Source organism: Rhinolophus sinicus, linkage group LG06 (assembly GCF_036562045.2).
Source record: "Rhinolophus sinicus isolate RSC01 linkage group LG06, ASM3656204v1, whole genome shotgun sequence".
Classification (NCBI taxonomy): domain Eukaryota; kingdom Metazoa; phylum Chordata; class Mammalia; order Chiroptera; family Rhinolophidae; genus Rhinolophus; species Rhinolophus sinicus.
In genome coordinates this window covers 15,885,674-15,904,376 of record NC_133756.1, presented here as the reverse complement: position 1 = coordinate 15,904,376, position 18,703 = coordinate 15,885,674, and the positions used below count along the sequence as shown (strand labels likewise).

The 18,703-nt window shown below is 36.8% G+C and overlaps 2 pseudogenes; both read left to right on the top strand.

The window, feature by feature from the left end:
• The first annotated feature begins 3,319 nt into the window (after window positions 1-3,319).
• Window positions 3,320-5,294, top strand: LOC109457858 (transcription initiation factor TFIID subunit 9; annotated as a pseudogene).
• Window positions 5,295-6,934: 1,640 nt separating this feature from the next.
• LOC109457855 (metaxin-3) lies at window positions 6,935-15,122 on the top strand (annotated as a pseudogene).
• The last annotated feature ends 3,581 nt before the right edge of the window (window positions 15,123-18,703 follow it).

Genomic DNA, 18,703 nt, shown 5'->3' with positions numbered 1-18,703 from the left:
ACCCCAGCTGCCTGAACCTTCACTATTCCAGGAGCTAACTGCACTAGTGTGCATTACAAAGAGGACCAAGAACACAGTCTCAAGCAGGGAGCGGCTGGAAAAGTATGTCTAGAGGGAAGAAATTTGCTGATCTCCCTGGAGAGGGAAATTTCTAGAACAGGTGTGGGGACAGAGCCCCAGAAAGTAGTTTCCAGGCTCTCGGCCTCACATAGACAGGTGCTGGCTCAGGTAGTAAATGGCCATCAACTGTGATTGGATGGCCATCAGCTATGGCTAGTTGGCCGTCAGCTGTAACCAGTGAGCCATTGGCCACTAATATAACTGCTGTGACTACGTGAGCAAAAAATGGGGGCTAGCAAGAAGATGGTGGCTGAGCGAGCAGGAGCGGATTGCAGAGAGGCGGATGACGCCAGAGAGAATATAGTGATATGACTCCCCTACTTATGGCTCCGTGGGTGTTCCTTTTTGGCCTCACTGTGTCCTGCGTTCTTATGTGGGGAGCGGGAGCAGAGACCCTGCAGGCCACCCCACAGGCTGCCCCGCACGATAAATGGCGCAGCAAGCAGGTTCCCCCGCACGACAACAGGAGGTCCTGAAGAACGGCAGAAGGGACAGTGGAAGCAGCTCCCAACTTCATCTTCTGCAAACCAGCCTGTGAACATGGAGGACACATGGGCATTGAGCAAGGGGGATAGATTGGGGCTTGTTAAGGCATTAAGGAGATTAGCCCCCAAGCCAAGGCCTGCTGAAGATCCAAGCAGGACTGGAGGAGCAGGCAGCCCTCGCAAGTGGGCTATCAATGTTGTAAACTGTTCTGGCTTGGGGAGGGGTGGGGTGGGGGGGCAGAGATACAGCAGCTGCAGCCACAAAACCTAGCTAGACCCCAAAACATTGGAGAACTGGGCCTGGAGGTATAAACCTTGCCCTATTTCTGAGGCCTGATTCCTGGATGAATCCTCTGATCTCTAAACAGTGTCCTGGGGAAGCCAGGGCCTTGCAGCAGAAATTGCACACAGGGGATGGAAATGGTCCTTGGAGCCAGAGTGGACAGAGCAGTGGGAGAGGGTCCTCCATTTCTGCCTCAAACACTCGACTCTACTTATTGATAATTCATTGTGTAATTATTTGTTTAATATATATCTCCCTTAATACATTCATTTTTATGAGGATAGGGATCATGGTACATAAATGTATGTATTGCCAGGAATTGTTCTAGGCTCTGAGGATGCAGTGGGTGAATGAGAAACAAACATCTCCTGGTAGGGCTTATATCTAGTGGAGGAAGAGAAACACTGTATATAAACAATAAAATAGATAATGTAACTTTTGGTGGTGACAAGAGCTATGAAAAATAAAATAAGGTAACAGGATGGGGGACTACTTTATGTAGTGTGGTCAGGGAAGCTTTCTCAGAGGAGCTGAAATCTGAGCTTAGGTTTAAATGATGGAAACAGCCACAGAATACCTGGAGAAGGAATTTTCATACAGGAGGAAAAACGGCAAAGTACCTAAAATGGAAAGAACTCTATATGTTGAAGGGACAAAAAACGAAAAGGGCAGTGTGGTGTGTGTTGGGTGAGGGGGGCAGAATAGGAAGACTTGAGATCTGGGGTAAGCATTTGGGGCCATGGTCAGGAGTTTGTTTTTACCCTAAGGGCAATTGTATGTCATCCTGTCTTGGCCGTGGTCTGGATTCTATCCCTACCCTTGGAGTACCACCTTAGCTGCTATCATTGGAAATCCCACAGAATGACTCATCGAGAGCTTCTCATCCCTTGGAGAAACTGAGTCCAGGGATTGAGAAAAAGAGGGTGAAAGAAGGATGCCCCTGTCTTGACCTCCCTGGGGAACCACTGCCTGTACTTCCTCTACCAGACTGCAGGTGGCACCAGGTACCACAGCCAATCCCAGGTGGAGCTTGCTTTGCAGTGCTCACCCAGCTGGTCCACTCTGGGAACCCAGCAGTCACTTCTGAAGAGACTCTTACACTGCAGCGTCCTATTAAGAGGCCTGGGAAAGGGACTTCATGCTGGAGCACTCTGGGCTTCCAGAGCCAACTTTAAAGGAGTTTTTACTTGAGAACAATATGAAGCCACTGAAGGGCATATGGGGCTGGGGATGGCAGGAGAGTTGGGAAGAAGGCTGAAAACAGTCAGATTCATCTTTTAGAAAGATCGTTGGTGGCCTGCCAGGGGGGAAGGTGGAGCCGGAAGCAGCAGAACCAGGTAAGTGGCAGTGATTGAGTCCACTGGAACTAGGAACCGATTGGATGTGGCTGTAGACAGCAGAATAAGAGTCCCAGAAGCCCATTTCTCCTCAGTATGGCTGTTCACAGCTGGACCCAAAATTAGTAGACTGGAACTCCCAAGTGCCTGGCCTGGCTTCTCTCCTTCCTTTCCTCCTCTCCCTTCTCTCCCATCCCTCTGCCTTCTCAGCCTCCTCCCTTCTCCTCACCAAGACTATGCACTCCTTCAGAGGGGCAGTGGGTATCCTCACCCTCTGAGCTCTCCCAGCTTGTGATGTGCCCTATTGTCAGTGGCTCATTACAAACTGTGGGAAAGGGGAGTCAGTCTGTACATGGTGTGATTGCAATCCAGACATCTCAATCTGACCTGGTCTTGCTCAGGTTAATTATAAAGAACATTTTCCAACTAATAAGGACAGATTTCTCACTTTTTAAAATGGGCAAAGAACATGATTGGGAAAGTTAGAAGAAGAGCAACAACTGAGAAATCTATAGGTAAGCATTCAGCTTCACTGGTATTCAAAGAAATGGAAAACTATAATGAGATACCATTTTTTGCCTATCAGATAGATAAAACTTTAAAATAATTGTGATATCTATTCTTGACAAGAATATGGATGAAATAGGCAATCCAAAAGACCACCAAGTACCATATTTCAACTAATCTTATCATCAAATGAAAGATTCACCTTCATTTATATTCTACTATGAAGAATTTTATAAAGCAATATCAACATAAATGTAACATACCATTGATTATAAGATGACTTCCCATTTCAGAGATTTTAAAATGAAGTGGGGAAAAACATACTAAATGCCACTGAATTGTTCACTTTATGATGGTTAATTTTGTTGTGCGAATTTTACCTCAAATTATTTTTTTAAATGTGAATCAATAAAATAGGGTATTCTGCCTCTTTATATGATAGGAGAGTATAAGGTAAAGCAACTTGTACTTAGGAGAGGACATTGTGACACTCCCTAGGACACTGGATTTTCAGAAACATCACTGAGATATATTTTCATGGGGTTTACCTTATTTGATGGAATCTAAGATGCTTTGATCCTGGAACATTGTTGATTTACCAAAAGGTGTCAACAGAAGGCTTTCGCAGATCTCTGTCACTATTTCCGCCTGTTGACAAGGATTGTCAGAAGCCACTCATTAGCTTCAGCAGAGGAGGAGGTGCCCCTTCTGCAGGCAAGGGATGTTCACAGGGGCTAGGATTTTGGGTGCTCTGAGTCATCTGAGTGCTTTCTTTTCTGGTCAGTGCTCCAACATTCACATAAGAGACCTGGCAAGGCTGTGACTGTAACTGATATTGTACTATAGTATCTCAGTATCACACTATGGATTTGATTTTCAGTTACAATCAGCCCCATGACTGCAAGAGATAAATTGTTTTTGTCATAGACATAGAAAGTTGATTGTTTAGGACTTATCTTGAGCCAACATTTTAGGGGTTTGAATTTGACATTCTTTTTCTTTACTCTGTCCAGGAAGAAATCCCTCTTCATTGCAGTTTGTAAATTCCTTCTGCCCTCCATACTGTTCTGGGGCAAAGGCCATTTGGTTCCCCAAAGCTTTGCCTTCAATGCATCTTTCATTCAGGCAATAACTGATTTCAGGTGATAATCTATTAGCAGAAGGCCAAGGGCTGCCTTTGATATTAGCTGGATTTTCAGAGCCCAAAAATAAATTAATGCCTGTTCTGATGCCAATTTCTTTATCAGTTAAAGCGCATATTTCTTAGTTACGTTTTCTCATAAAAACAAGTAGTGAAAATTGTTCCAAGAAGAATACGAAAACCAAATTGACCTATAACCATAGAAAAAACTAAAATTGCTGTTATTGAGCTACAATTTTAAAAGGTAACAGGCTGAAAATTATAAATAGGTGAGTTGTAGTTGACCTTCAAGAAACAGATCATTCCTCATTTATTCCAGTTGACTATCGAGCATATAAGACGTTGAAAATCTTCTAAATTCAACTCATGAAAGTAGCACAATATTAGAGCCTAATAAAGAGAGAAATGCCTTTGAAGAATACATAATTTTCGTCTTATACAAACTAAGGAAAATAAGAGAAGACTGGAACCTGCTCATGGGTCAGGGTGCATGGCGGGATGGGCCTAGGGGGCCAGACAGGCAAGGTGCATCAGGGGTTGGGAAAGCCACTCCAGGCAAAGAACTTGCATCAATACCAGAACAGAAATACATTCGTGTGGGTGATTTAGCTCCAGAAGTCTGATCACCGGATATCATGGAGTCTGTCAAGATGGCTTCTCCCAAGAGCATGTGAAAGGTGCACAGATGGTGACACAAATTCAGAAGAATATGGAGATTACAGGGTATGAGGCAAGAGTTATAAATCAGATGTTGGAGTTTGCCTCCCGATTTGTGACCACAATTCTAAATGATACAAGAATTTTTTCAAACCATGCTATGAAAGCTACTGTTGGTGCAGGTCATGTGCAATTGGCAATCCAGTGCTGCGCTGACCAGCTTTGTACCTCTCCTCCTCCAAGAGATTTTTAAAATTAGATTTTGCAAGGCAAAGAAATCAAACCACTCTGCCATTGATTGTGCTATATTCAGTCCATAGATTGCCATTTGATGGATATTGCTTGACTGCTCCAAACTATAGACTTAAGTCTTTATTAAAATAAAAAATAAAAAAGGCATGTAGTTCTGCAGGAAGAATAACAGTTCCATGGTTAAGTGTTGGTTCAGTTACTAGCAGGCCAAATACTCCCACTCTAGGCATACCAACCCCACAAACCATGTTTGTTTCAACTAAGGCAGGGACTTCAATGTCCCTCACAGGGCAATGGTTTACAGTACAGATGCCCACTTCATAGTCCCGAGCTGTAAAAACATCAATTCCTGCAACATCAGCAGTTCAGAATGTTCTGATTAATCCATCGTTAATGGGGTCCAAAAACATTCTCATAACCATTAACATAGTGTCATCACAAAATACTGCCAGTGAATCATCAAACACATTAAAAGAAAACATAAAGATGGTGATGACGATGATGATAACTAAGATTATTTGTAATCTAGCCTTGATGTATGTAACACGTATACTTGGTCTTGAGTCCGCTGTACTGACATTAAACATGCATATTGGATGTTTTTATGTTGTTTTAGAAAATGTAAATGGTATTTAATGAATAAATATTGTTACCATACTTTTCAATTCAGATGTTGGATTTTCTTTAATAGGATTAGTAATTTTTCATTAGACTTTAAGTGTAAAAAAATAAAGTTTTCTTTCATGAAAAAAAAGAAAAGATGGAAAGTCACCCAACATATCCTGAAACCAAAGCCAGATGAGACCAATAAGAGAAAACATGATCCCACATATAAACAATGAAGCAAAAATTCTAAGTAAAATGTTAACAAATTAAATCCAACAGTGTATTTAAAGAATAATTCATCAAGTCCAAAGAGGATTTATCTCAACATTGCTAAGATGGTTCAGTGTTGGACTATATATCAATTTAACTTATTACATTAATAAATTAAAGATAAAAAGTATTATTGTCTAAAATTCAACATCCATTAATGATATAAAAGACAAAAATCCCCTAGCAAAGTAGGAAAAGAACAGCTTTAATTTGATACAGTTCGTTTTTAATAAAACAATAATACAAACTACAGCAGAAGCCATACTTCATGGTGAAACAATACACACATTCCCACTGAAGTCAGAAACAAGACGAAAATGACCTTTATCATCACTACTATTCAAACTGGTATCAGATGTTCTTTTCTAATTCAAGAAGAGAAAGAAAGCAATAAAATGTATAAACATTAGAAAAGAAAAGGCAAATTGTGGTTATTTGCAGATGACACTATTGCTTACATAGGAAAACCAAAGAAAATCAATTGACAAACTATTAGAACTAATAAGGGAATTCAGCAAGGTGACCACATACAAGATCAATCTACAAAAATCAATAGCTTCCCTATATACCAGCAATAACCAATTAGAAAATGTAATAGAAAATAAGATTCAATTCACAATAGGAACCAAAAGTATTAACCACCTAAGAATAAACCTAAAAACAGAATTTATTTTGGGCTTTTACGGATAGTTCAAAATTAGGAAATCCATCAATCTAATTAATCACAACGATAAAATCAAACTGAAAACTATACAATTATGTAGCAGCTGAGAAAATTCAAGAATCTTTAAGTAACAACTTTAAGTAAAACAAGAAGCAAAGGACATTTTCTAACTATGATAAAGAGTTGGTTTGTTTTCTTTTTCAGAGAAACTAAGAGCAAACATCATATCAAATGGCTAAATATTAAACGCACTGCCATTGAAGTCAGGAGCAAGGCAGGGACCATCACTATCCCTCAAAATTGTTTTGTGTAAAAATGAAATGGAGCATTTGAAAATGGGAGTGACAACTTCTTTAGCAGAACCCATTCCAGAGTCCGCCAAAATAGTAGACAAGATGACTTCAATTTTATATTATACAATAAGATGGTAATTTAAATCTCAGCCAGAGACAGAGATTTATCAAAAGGGTCTTAATTTCTTTTCACTCTATCAAAGCCATTGCCAAACACTATCCAGATACTATTCATATTGTTTTGTCCTGTGCTTGAAGGAAAGACTTTTTAATTAGCCTAACAGTCCTGAGACCTTGAGCTGGTTTTGGCCATGGGGCAATGGGGGCTGAGGACAGAAGTGCCTGAAATACAGCTAAGCATCTAAGGGTGCAAATGGTTGTCACACCAACGGAAATGGGGTTCTAATACCTTTTATCACTTTCCTCATGCTCTCAAATTGTAGGGACATTTGATATCCTATCACAATTCTTACCTTGTTTTGGATACTGAGAGCTAGGTTTATTCCTTTTTTATTTTTTTTTGTAAGGAAAAAAACCCACCAAGATGGGTTCTAAACAAGTTGAGGTGGGGAGGGCTTTTAAGCAGGGAGTTACTGACGGTACATGTTTGAGTCCCATCTCTAGGAAGATGCCCACGTACATTCCTTTACAGCAAAAGCCCAGAGTAAGTTGGAGCTGAGATGGGGGTTGTTTTGAATCTCCCCATACCACCTCATGAAAACAGAGTACTGTGGTGAGGTCTTTGGGAAGCATACTTTGAAACAGATACTCGGATCTGTTTAGAAAGTACTTTTGGTGCCAACACCTGTGGAGGGAAAGGGAAAAGCAGGTCTGGGCCTTTCTATTATTAACATTATTCTATTAGTCAAAAGAAGAATTTGGACTATGAGAGAGAGAGAGAGAGAGAGAGAGAGAGAGAGACAGAGAGCACTAGATAAATAAATAATGGTATTTTGCAAATATATTATAAAGGTAACAATTAGAACAAATATGAAACTTCCTAAATTACAAGAGAAATGTTTTTTAAAGAGCTAGAGAATAAGAGAGAGACAAGAAAACAGATAACCATGTAGTAAAATATTTTATAATTAAAAAAGGTTTTTATTAATAAACTATTGATAATTTATTTTATCAATAAGTGAGGCTAACTCACATATTAAATGAAAGTATTTTCAAACCGTCAAGCAAAGCAAAGTTTAACCCTATGTTACATATAAGACATGCCTAAAACAGAGAAATTAAGAAAGTTTAAAAGTAAAAGAATAGACAAATATACACTGGACAGAATATGAAACACACAAAAAAGCAAGGGTTATGATGTTGATATCTGTCAAGGTAGAATTCTGACCAAAAAGCATTAAAAAGAAAAAGGAGAACTTTTTATAATGTTAATAGCTAAATTAACAGTGGATATATATATATATATATATATATATATATATATATATATATATATATATATATATATATACTCAACACAGCAATCAACTTTCATAAAATAAAAACTACAGGAAATAAGGACGTAATAGAAACACATTAACAATATATGGTGATGGAAGGAGAACTGACTGGGTGGTGAACACACAAAGGGATTTATAGGTGATGTGATACAGAATTGTACACCTGAAATCTATGTAACTTTACTAACAATTGTCACCCCAATAAACTTTAATTTAAAAAAAAAAGAAACGAACTGACTCTGGGTGGTGAACACACAATGGGATTTATAGATGATGTAATACAGAATTGTACACCTGAAATCTATGTGATTTTACTAACAATTGTCACCCCAATAAATTTTTTTAAAAAAATAAAAAACAACAACACATTAACAAAAGAAAAGTTTCACACATTACTCTCACTCCAAGATAAATCAAGTGGGCAAAAAATGAATACAGATTTAGGAAACCTAATCCAGTGCTACTGAAAATGTCATTACAGACTGGTGCCAGTTCATGGACTGTGGTTACCAGATGCAATGAGATAAGAAGCTTGCTCAGAATATAAATCAATGTACCAATTCTTTCAATGGAAAGTCTACCCCCAGAAAAATCAGCTGAACTAAATAGTCTCCTTGGTGGACTGGCTACTTTTAGTAGCACTGACCTAAATAACATAATCAATACGGTAACTTACAAATATATATCAAATTCTGAATCCTAATATTAGAAAATATACTTCCTTTTGATGTGTAGATGGAATGTTCATAAAAATGGGTATCTTGGCTCCCAGCTTCTCTGCCAGAGCCTTTCTTCTTAAATAAACTTTCTAACTTCTAAAAAAAAAAAAAAATGGGTACCTTATGCCATAAAGAAAAACTGCAACAGAATGCAAATAACAAAACAGTCCTCTCTGACTACAATGCTAGAAGTAGATAATAATAATAATAAAGTTTCTTACACTTGGAAATTTTTTTAAATGCACATACTTTTTAATGATTCCTGCAATGAAAGGGAAAAAATTTAGAATTCTTGTAAATAATACTTCTAATCATGAAAACATCACACCTGAATAAATTATCTACAACAAAAAAGTTATGAGAGAAAATTTCATACTGTTAAATACTTATATCAATGAAAATGAAAGTAAATAAAGAAAATATTGATGTCACAAAGACTGAAAAAGTTCAAAGAAAACCAAAGGAAAGCTTAAGGAAAGAATAATATAAGAGGGAAAATTAGTGAATTTAAAAACCAGCAACAGTAAAAATAATACAATAAAAAGACTTATTATTATTTGAAAACATTAACAATGTACACAAACTATAATATTAGATGACTTTTTTTTTTAAAGAGAGAAAGTACAAATATATAAAGTAAATGACAAGAAAGATATAGCCATCAAAACAGAGCCGCCTAATTTGTACAACCTTATGCATTAAAACTTTTGATGAAACAGACAATTATCTAGGAAAATATAATTTACCAAAATTGACCCCAGTAGAGATATGAAGACCAAAGAGGGAGAATTCTGTAGAAATACAAATTTGTACAACAGAAACCCAACAAAAAAAGTATCAGACCCAGATGGCTTCACAGGGGATTTATACTAAATCTTTAAAGAAAAGATAATCTGAAGGTTACTTAAACATTACTATAGCATAGAAGATGAAGAAACACTTCCAATTTCTTTTTGTGAAGTAAGTGTAACATTGATAGTAAATTAATAAAAGAGGTAAAATATTAGCAAATATAACTAAATGACACGCTAAACAAATACACATAACTAAATGGGGTTTATTTCAGGAATACAAAGATAATTAATATTAGGAAATCTCTTACTATAACGTACCAAATTTACATACCTAAGGAGAAAATGAACTGATAATCTCCATAGATCCTGAAAAGGCATTTGACAAAATTCAAAGCTCATTCATGTTAAAGACTTAAAAAAAACAGGAATTGAAGGATATTTCCCTTACGTATCTTAATCCCAAATTTAGCATCTTAATTAATGGGCAAACAGTAGGGGCTTTCCTGCTTGTGATATAATAAATTGGGGGGTTTTTTTGTTGTTTTTTTTTGGTTTTGTCCCAGGCTCCTGGCACAGAGCTTTAAAAACCCTTGAAATTTACTGAGTGATAAGAATGTCTTGTTATTCACAACGAGCCCCTTGACAGTAGAACTTATAAACTCAATACTTTATAAACTCATTACTTGAGTTTGTTAATGAGGTGATTCACAGCCATGATTCATGGGGCGAGGGGGTTGGTAGCTTCAGGATGGGGGCTGGGGCCAGAGGAACCAACTGCGTGATTAGAGGGTTGTAACTCTCTCCCCCACTTCCACCCCAAACCTTGGGGAACTGGGAGAGGGACTGGAGATTGAGCTCAATGATGAAGCCAATGATTTAATAACCCTGGGCCATGAGGTTACGGGAGAGTCCCTGTTTGGTGAACACCTAATAAGCTGGGAGTGTAGAGGCTCAGATTTACAAGGGGAGGGCATGGAAACTCTGTGGCCCAACTTCTTCCCCGCAAGACCTTGCCCTATGAATCTCTTCATCTGGCTGATCATTTGTACCCTTTATAATAAAATGGTAATTGTAAATATAGTACTTTACTGAGTTCTGTGACTGGTTCTAGTGAATTATCAACCAAATGGAGCTGTGGGAAGCCCCAAATTTGTAGCCAGACAGGCAGAAGTACTGGTGGCTTGGGAACATACAGGACTTTCGACAATGTCTGACGTGGGGCCAGTGTGTGGATCCAGAGCCTTAATTTGTTGGGTCTTTGCTAACTGCGGAGGTAGTTCGCATCAGAATTGAACTGAATTGTAGGACACCCAGTTGGTATCAGACAATTGGTGTTGGAACTCACTGCAAAGATCAGAAACAAGACAGGATGCCCACTATTTTAATATAAGAGAAAGCAATTAGAGGCATAAGAATTAAAAAAGAAGGGATAAAATTACATCCATGTGCAGATGATATATTTCTAGGAAACTTACAATAAATGGAAAACCTCCTACAGTAAAAGTATTTTATAAAATAGCAAGATGTAAAATTAACACACAGAAATAATGAAGTCTTCATAACCACTGGGAAAAACAGTAACCACTTGGAAGAAATAATAGAAGAGATCCTAGATTCCATTTATAATAGCAAAAGTAAAACAAAACAAAATACAGGCACAAACTTGATGAGAACTGTATAAAATCTGCATGAGGAAAATTATAAAACGTTCTTACAGGACAAAAACTATTCTTGAACAAATGGAAAAACGTACCATATTATTAATCAGAAGAATCAATATCAGAAAGATATCAATTCTTTCCAAGTTGAAATTTGTAAACTTAATGTGATCCCGATACAGATATCTTCAGGTTATTTTTTTTTTCCTGGAGCCAGACAAGTTGATTATAAAGTTATTTTGGAAAATAAATACAAGACTAGCCAGGAATGTCCTAAAAAAGAAGAGCAAAGGGGGATTACCCCACATTAAAACATTTATAAAGCCCATCTAATTAAAATATTATAGTATTGCTGCACAAATAGACAGATGGCTAATGGAATAGGATATTAAATCCAAAGATAGATACAAAAGTATGTGGAAATTTAGTGTTTGATAAATAAATGGTGCTAGAACAAGTGATAAATAGCCATGTGGATAAAAATAAAATTGGATCCATTTCTCACACCTTATACTAGGATAAATTCCAAATAGGGCAACTATCTAAACGTAAAAAAATAAAGTCATACTAATACTAGAGGAAATGAGGATTGTCTTGAATATAATTCCATATCTAGATTCAATAAAGAAAAAACTGGATAAATTTGTCTACCTATAATTTTAAAACATTGCATGCTCAAAATACCATAAGCAATGTCAAAAGTTAAATAAATAACTGAGACAAAATTGCAACTAATATCACAAAGGGCCAATACCCTTAATATTTAAAATTTTTCTAAATAGTTAAAAGAATTCAAATCCTAGTCTAACAACTCTGTAAAAAAAAAGGGGGGGGGGAATTATAGAAAACTAAATGCAAATAGCTCTTAGCTATATGAAAAGATGCTCAACCTTGTTCATAATAAGAGAATGCATATTAAACTAAACTGAGATGTCATTACTCGTCTATCAGATTTGCAAAAAATCCAACCTTGACAACACACTGAGTTGGTGAGACTTTGGAGAGATAGGTACTTTCATATATTGCTGACGGGGATGAAAAATGATACAACCATGGAGGAGAATTTAAAGTATTTGGCAAAATTACATGTGCATTTGCCCTTTGCCCAAGCAACCTCCCTCCTAGGTACATATACCAAAATAAAAGGGCACAAACTTGAATTGATGAATGCTCAAAGCTACTTATGGCAGCACATTTTGTAATAATAAAAAACTGTAAACAGCCTACGTAGCTATCTACACAGGACAGGTGAATAAACAATGGTCCATACATTCACTGGAAAGTTATTCAGCTGTAAAAAGAATGAAGAGTATCTCTATATATCGCTAAAGGTTAATCTCCAGAATAAAGGTGAAAAAGAAGCAATATGCAGGAAAGCGTGTATAGTATACCTTTTGTGTAAGAATAAAATGAAAATTAAAGTATACATATTTGCTTCTATTATTTTCAAAATTTAAAAGTGTGTAAAACAAAAACTAATAAAAATAATCATTTATCAGAAAAAGAATAGGAATGGAAGCAGTATCTCTCTGCCTATATACCTTGTTTTATAATTTTGATATAATAAAAGACACACAATTTTAAAAGCAAATTTAACTGCAAGAGAAAAAAGCAATCATTATTCAAACAAACTAAATAAAAATAAACCTGTCTATCAAGTTTTGTCATAATCCTACAAAAAAGAAATCTCAAGTGACTTTGTAACACAGTATGTTATCTGTACAGTGTATAGTGAGTTAGATCTGAAACAAATACAAAGAAATCTTAAACAGTACTCAATAGACTTACTGTTAATATAATATTAGTATTGTATTTCAAAGCTACTGTATTTAATATAAAGCAAATCTCATTAGAAACCAAGATTTTCAGTATGAGAAAAAAAATGTATGTATGTATAAAATCAAAGAAGTTAAGTAAAAACTATATAATCTTGAATTTAAAACTATATATCTTGAATAAAACTGTGAAATGAAAATATCAGTATGAACTCTTGATTGTTTATTCTCTCTAAAAAACAAATATTTCCTTTCTATGTTAACTGAAAAGCCCTAGAAGCAATGGCAATCTAGTAGTGGTAAGTACCTCTAATGGTCAGATTGTGGTCTCTAAAATGCCATTTTCTTCTAAAAGGAGCCAGTGCTCCTTGAAGAAATAGACAATTCCAATGCTGGAGTGGGAAATATACAGAAGAGTCTAGGATATCTTGTACCTGAAAGTAAAACAGCTATCAAAGACACTGGCCCATGTTAAAATGACAGGCGTCAACTGGAAGAGGCTCTCATTGGCCAAATATGTAACAATTTCGGCATCAAGAAAAATTATGACTACAATGAATGATAACACATGGAATCTATAAACATCCATGAGTTCATGATGATAACAGTTTTCTCAACCCTCATTGCTACATGCTGATCTTTTGTGACTCATGCCATAAGAAGCTATCCCAAAAGACTGGTTTTGAAAAAACAAAAACCTCAAAAACAAAAAACACCTAAAACTAATTTTTAAAAACTCTCATAAAACTCATTGGTCACCTCTGGATATTTATTTCAAAACCGAAAATAAGGGATATTCATCTCATTACTCTAAAAGATGATTGTTTTTCTTAAAATGACTGATCCATGTCAACCCAATAAACTTTAATTTTAAAAAAAAGTGACTGATCCAGCTGCCTTTTCTGCAGGTTTTGTATGCTATCCAAATCAATGATGAGAAAAAGTTGTTTATATAGTAATAAAAACTACATCTAATAATGCAAAAGAAATAATGGGAATAGAAAATTCACTATTTTGTAATCCCTTATGAACCTACACAACAGCCATCAATCACTACTAAAAAGATTGGGTGAAAAGTTGGTGGCAAACTTTAAACCAGACTGGAAAGGCATGAACCCACTGATCAATCTCAACATCACTAAAAGGTGGACAACATCATGTGCCTCCTGATGTGATGTAATAGGACATGTAGAGCATTACTTCAGAAGTATTCTTGACAAAAAGAAAAAATCATCAAGCCTCTAGATGTAGGTATCGGTTTATAGAGAATATGGAGCATAAAAAAATAAGTTAAATGACATCACAAGGTTACAAATCCAAATCCAGAATGTGGGAAATCCTACATGACAAATTACCCAGTTTCTTCAACCAATAAATGACATAAAACTAACCCAAAATGAAACCAGTATCAAAAAAGAGGGGTCATTCTACTGATTAAAAGAGTAGCAAAGTGTGGCCCCAGCAAGATGTCAGCTCAATGTCACTGATAACACATGGAGAGGTTCAAGAGGAGATGTACCAATTTGGACAACGGACAACATTGTTTCTCAGCCAGCAAAAATACTAAATTTTTTAAAGAAAACAGAAATGTAATGCTGATTATGAACGCTCAGCAAGACAAGGGGCAGATACGCTGGCTTACATCCTCCTCCTTGAAACAAAGCTGCTTCCTGTAGTGCTTCCACATTCTCGATTGAGTGACAATTCTTTACCGTGACAAAGCCATGGTTTTGGTTTGCTTCATGAATTCCTTTTTTCTTGGGTTTGATCCTTCCTGGAAGAATGTCTAAGGGAGCACTAAATAAGATTCTCCTGACCAAAAGGGAGCCTCCCCTCTACTACCTCTGAAAAGTGGAAGCACAGATATACAGACATGCCAAGGAGTGCCGAAAGCTTCTGTCAGACTCATTCAGAACAGCTCCATTTTGCCTTGGAGATACATCTTTTACCTTGGCTGCCTATGTGTTTGGTTTTCTTGCACCTCTTTATAAATTACACTTTCCTAAAGTTCAATTACATGAACATTTGAAACAGCTCTCTAACCTGTGTGTTTTGTGATGATGTAAACACTTACTTGAGGCTTAGTCTTAGAAATGGATGACAATCTTCCCCAAAGCCCTCAACATCTTCCTCAGTTTTGGAGGAGTTCATTGAGAGGACATGACTGCGGGTTGACCTGTGAGCTGGACCCCAGCGATCGTAGGCTCCTCAACCCCTCCCCTGTCCTTGGAATATACGCTCTGCCCTCTATTCTCACACTAGAAGCCTTTTCAAAGACGCAGCCTTGAGAGAGTTATGTGTTGAAACCATCTGGACTGGATTTGTGACTGAACCCCATTAAGGGTTCTATATAAACTGTAAATTCTGGCAGGCAAATGCAGAGATTTACTTGTCTTTCAGCCACCCAAGACAAGCTTAGTATGTAAGTTCCCTTGCTTATTAAAACTGTTACCTACCGATCTGGATTGTATGCCTCTCTCTTCCATCTCTCCTAGCACTCTGTGGGAGGTAAGGGGTGGGGCTTTCAAATTTCTTCCAAGGAATTCCCCAGGTTTTGAACCAATACTTGGAAACTGCCAACACTCAAGTTGACTCTGACAAAGGGAGAAAGTAATTCCTTACAGGGCTCATCACCCTGACAGTTGTCATGCTTTGTGCCCAAGCTTTTGCCTTTGAGTCATATGATTGTTGCAATAATCTCTTACACTAAGTAAAGGCAAAAATAAAATACCATTGATAGGTATAAGGAAGACTCTAAAACAAAAGAAACTTTTTATGCCATCTTTTGTTTTGTTTTCTTTTTTAATTAGGAAGCTTGTATTCTAGCTTGGCAGTGTGGTTAATATTGAGATGAATGCTAAGTGAACTTGGAGAGAGGAAAAAAGAAAACACATTGTGCTGTATATATTTTTTGAAAAGAAAAAAAACCTGCCTCAATCTTAGCAGATTTTTGCCTTTGGTTCACACATTTCTGACCAAAAGCTACAATTCTGTACTGAAGATGCACTCTTAATTTATTCAAGTTAATTTATTCAATTTATTGGTTTTCGTAGACCAGTATGAAAATCTACTACATGGCTCTTTGGTTAAGGCTTTTTTCTTCTGTTTATAAACCTGATGCCTATTTTAGCAGCTAGGAAAAATATAAGTTACTTCAATAGAAAAGCCTGTATTTAACTTTGGGGAGAGAGAGAAGAGAGAGGGAAGGAGAGAGAGAGAGACTTAAGAAACCTACCAACAAAATAAAATATGTAGATCCTGATTTAAATAAACCAACCATAAAAAGACATTTTGAGACAATTGGGGAAAACTGCACATGAACTGATTATTAGATGATATTAAGAAATTATTATATTATCAATTTTGCTGGGCATGATAATGAAACTGTTGTATGATTATAATATTAGTCTGTATGTTTTTTTACTGAAGAATTTACCAGTGAATGATACGATGTCTTGGATTGTTTTAAAATACTTTAGCAAAAAAAAAAGTAGTGGTGGGGAAGATAGAGTATACATAAGGGCAACATAATGTTAGTAATTGTTGAAGCTGAATGGAGGCTTATTGTAGCACTCTCTCTATTTTATGTATGTCTGGAATTTTCCATAATAAAAAAGGTATAAATTCCCTCACTCACATGTCTCCCCAGGTAAAGCCATTGAACTCAAAAGAGAAAGATTGGCCTTTTGAGCCTCTTCTTTTGCTGGGCCCACTCCAAACTCTTAGGAGTATACTTTTTCTCCTAATAATGTCACGTTGGGCCCTTGAGCCATTCTCTACTGCTCGGGTCCGCTTCTATTTCTTTGAAGTGTACTTTGTCTTCTAATAAACTACTCCTTCACCACTTCATTTCTGTGTCTCATTCAATTCTTTGCTCGAGATGCCAAGACCCTGGATTTCTTTGAAGTGTACTATCTCTTCTAATAAACTACTCTTTCCCCACTTTAGAAAAAAAAAGAAAAAAGAGAGAAAGATCAAGTGTTAGATCGAATAAAAATTGTATAATGTAAATTACTTTCTTTAAGTTGCTTTCTTTGGTCTTGAAAGCTTTTTAGCAGATGGAAGTTAAAATATTAAGGAAAAAGAAAAGACCACTGTCATAGTCTGTTAATCCCATGTTTCCCATGAGAAGGATAAACAGTTATATGGCAGTTTTATGAGCCCAAAACAGGAAAATTTCTCAAAAGGCTCTCTAACATTCCACCCTTCCTTCTTCCTTTCTTTTTTCTTTTGTTGTTGTTGTTTTTAATCAATGGGGCAAATGGGGGAAAATTGAGGCATGAAGTAACCTCTTATTTGACTAGAGCAAAATATAGATGAGGGCTGATAGCCTTTGGTTTGTGATACTTTGGTTTGATAGAAACATAAGAACATTAAGGCTATAAGGACAATCATTTGAAATTGCTAAGTGCAGCTAACTTTACCCTAATAAATAGAGTATCATATAGAAAGAATGTCCTCTTCAGCAAATGGCTGTCTTTTAAGAATTAGCACCTGGCTTTCTCCTGAACTCCAGGAGAGTATAAAAACCCTTAACCATGAAATACTTGGTAACTATGCAAACCAAACTGATCCCAAACCATAAAATAGAAAGCACTCCGCTCATCAACTGGGAGTGGTACCTACAAGTCCAGGCCTAAGTCTGCATATACAAGTAAGTTGCATGAGCTGGCTGCTTACATTCAGAGTAGTCTACTCCTATCATATGTCATCCATCCCTCAGCTATAACTATGACTTCACAGAGAGTTTCCTATGATAAGTGAGCAAAGAGGGACAACTGTTAGCCTTTTTACAGAACACACAACAGAGTGTTTTATCTTATGTTCCAAGTGTCCCCAAAGAACAGCAGAGAAAGGAAATCCTTCTAGTGCGTTGAACTTCAAGTAGCACAGCTTGTAGTCCACGTTCCCTAGTAAGGAAGATGTCCTGAGGTAAGGTCCTATGGAGATACGTAAAACATGGTACATTGTTAGGCTGTCTGCTCAGGGAGTTGGAAGGGTCAAGATAAGAAAATTGATGACAAGGAAGATTGGAGAAGAGGTATATACATGGATTTAAGACACTCTTAAAATGGGTCCCAACTATGAGAATATTTATGCACCTTGTGAATGCTCAAAATAGAAGAGACTCTCCATAATCTGGTAGACAAGATGACCTGTTCCGTGGGTGTCAGTCAGCTTCCCTCCCTAGGCATTCCAGTACTTCCTCAATGGATTCATAAGTTAAATGGACTCAATGGTATGAACTTCCCTTTATCAAGGTTGACATGCTTATTGCTATTACTGATGCCCAATTTGCTAGCAACAGTAACTAATCCTTAGCCCCTTGCACTAGGAGCTAAGGATCACTTGTAACATGATCACATCATAAAGTGATAGTGATTTGATTCCCACTGGAATAGACACTCATTTTCTAATTTGGATTTGTTTCTACTGCTCACCCTGTCTTTGGTAGTACCACTGCCCAAGCCTGGTTAGGTGCCTTATGCTCAGTTATGGTGCAAATACAATAAAGGATATATATAGTCAATAGAAAGGAAAAGAACCAAGCCTGGTTAGGTGCCTTACCCACAGTTAAACTGAAAATACAGTAAAGGACACAGACAATAGAAATGAAAAGGACCAAGAAAATGACTGAAAGTCAATAAAGTTTTGAAATAGATCAAAAAGAAAGTGATAGCT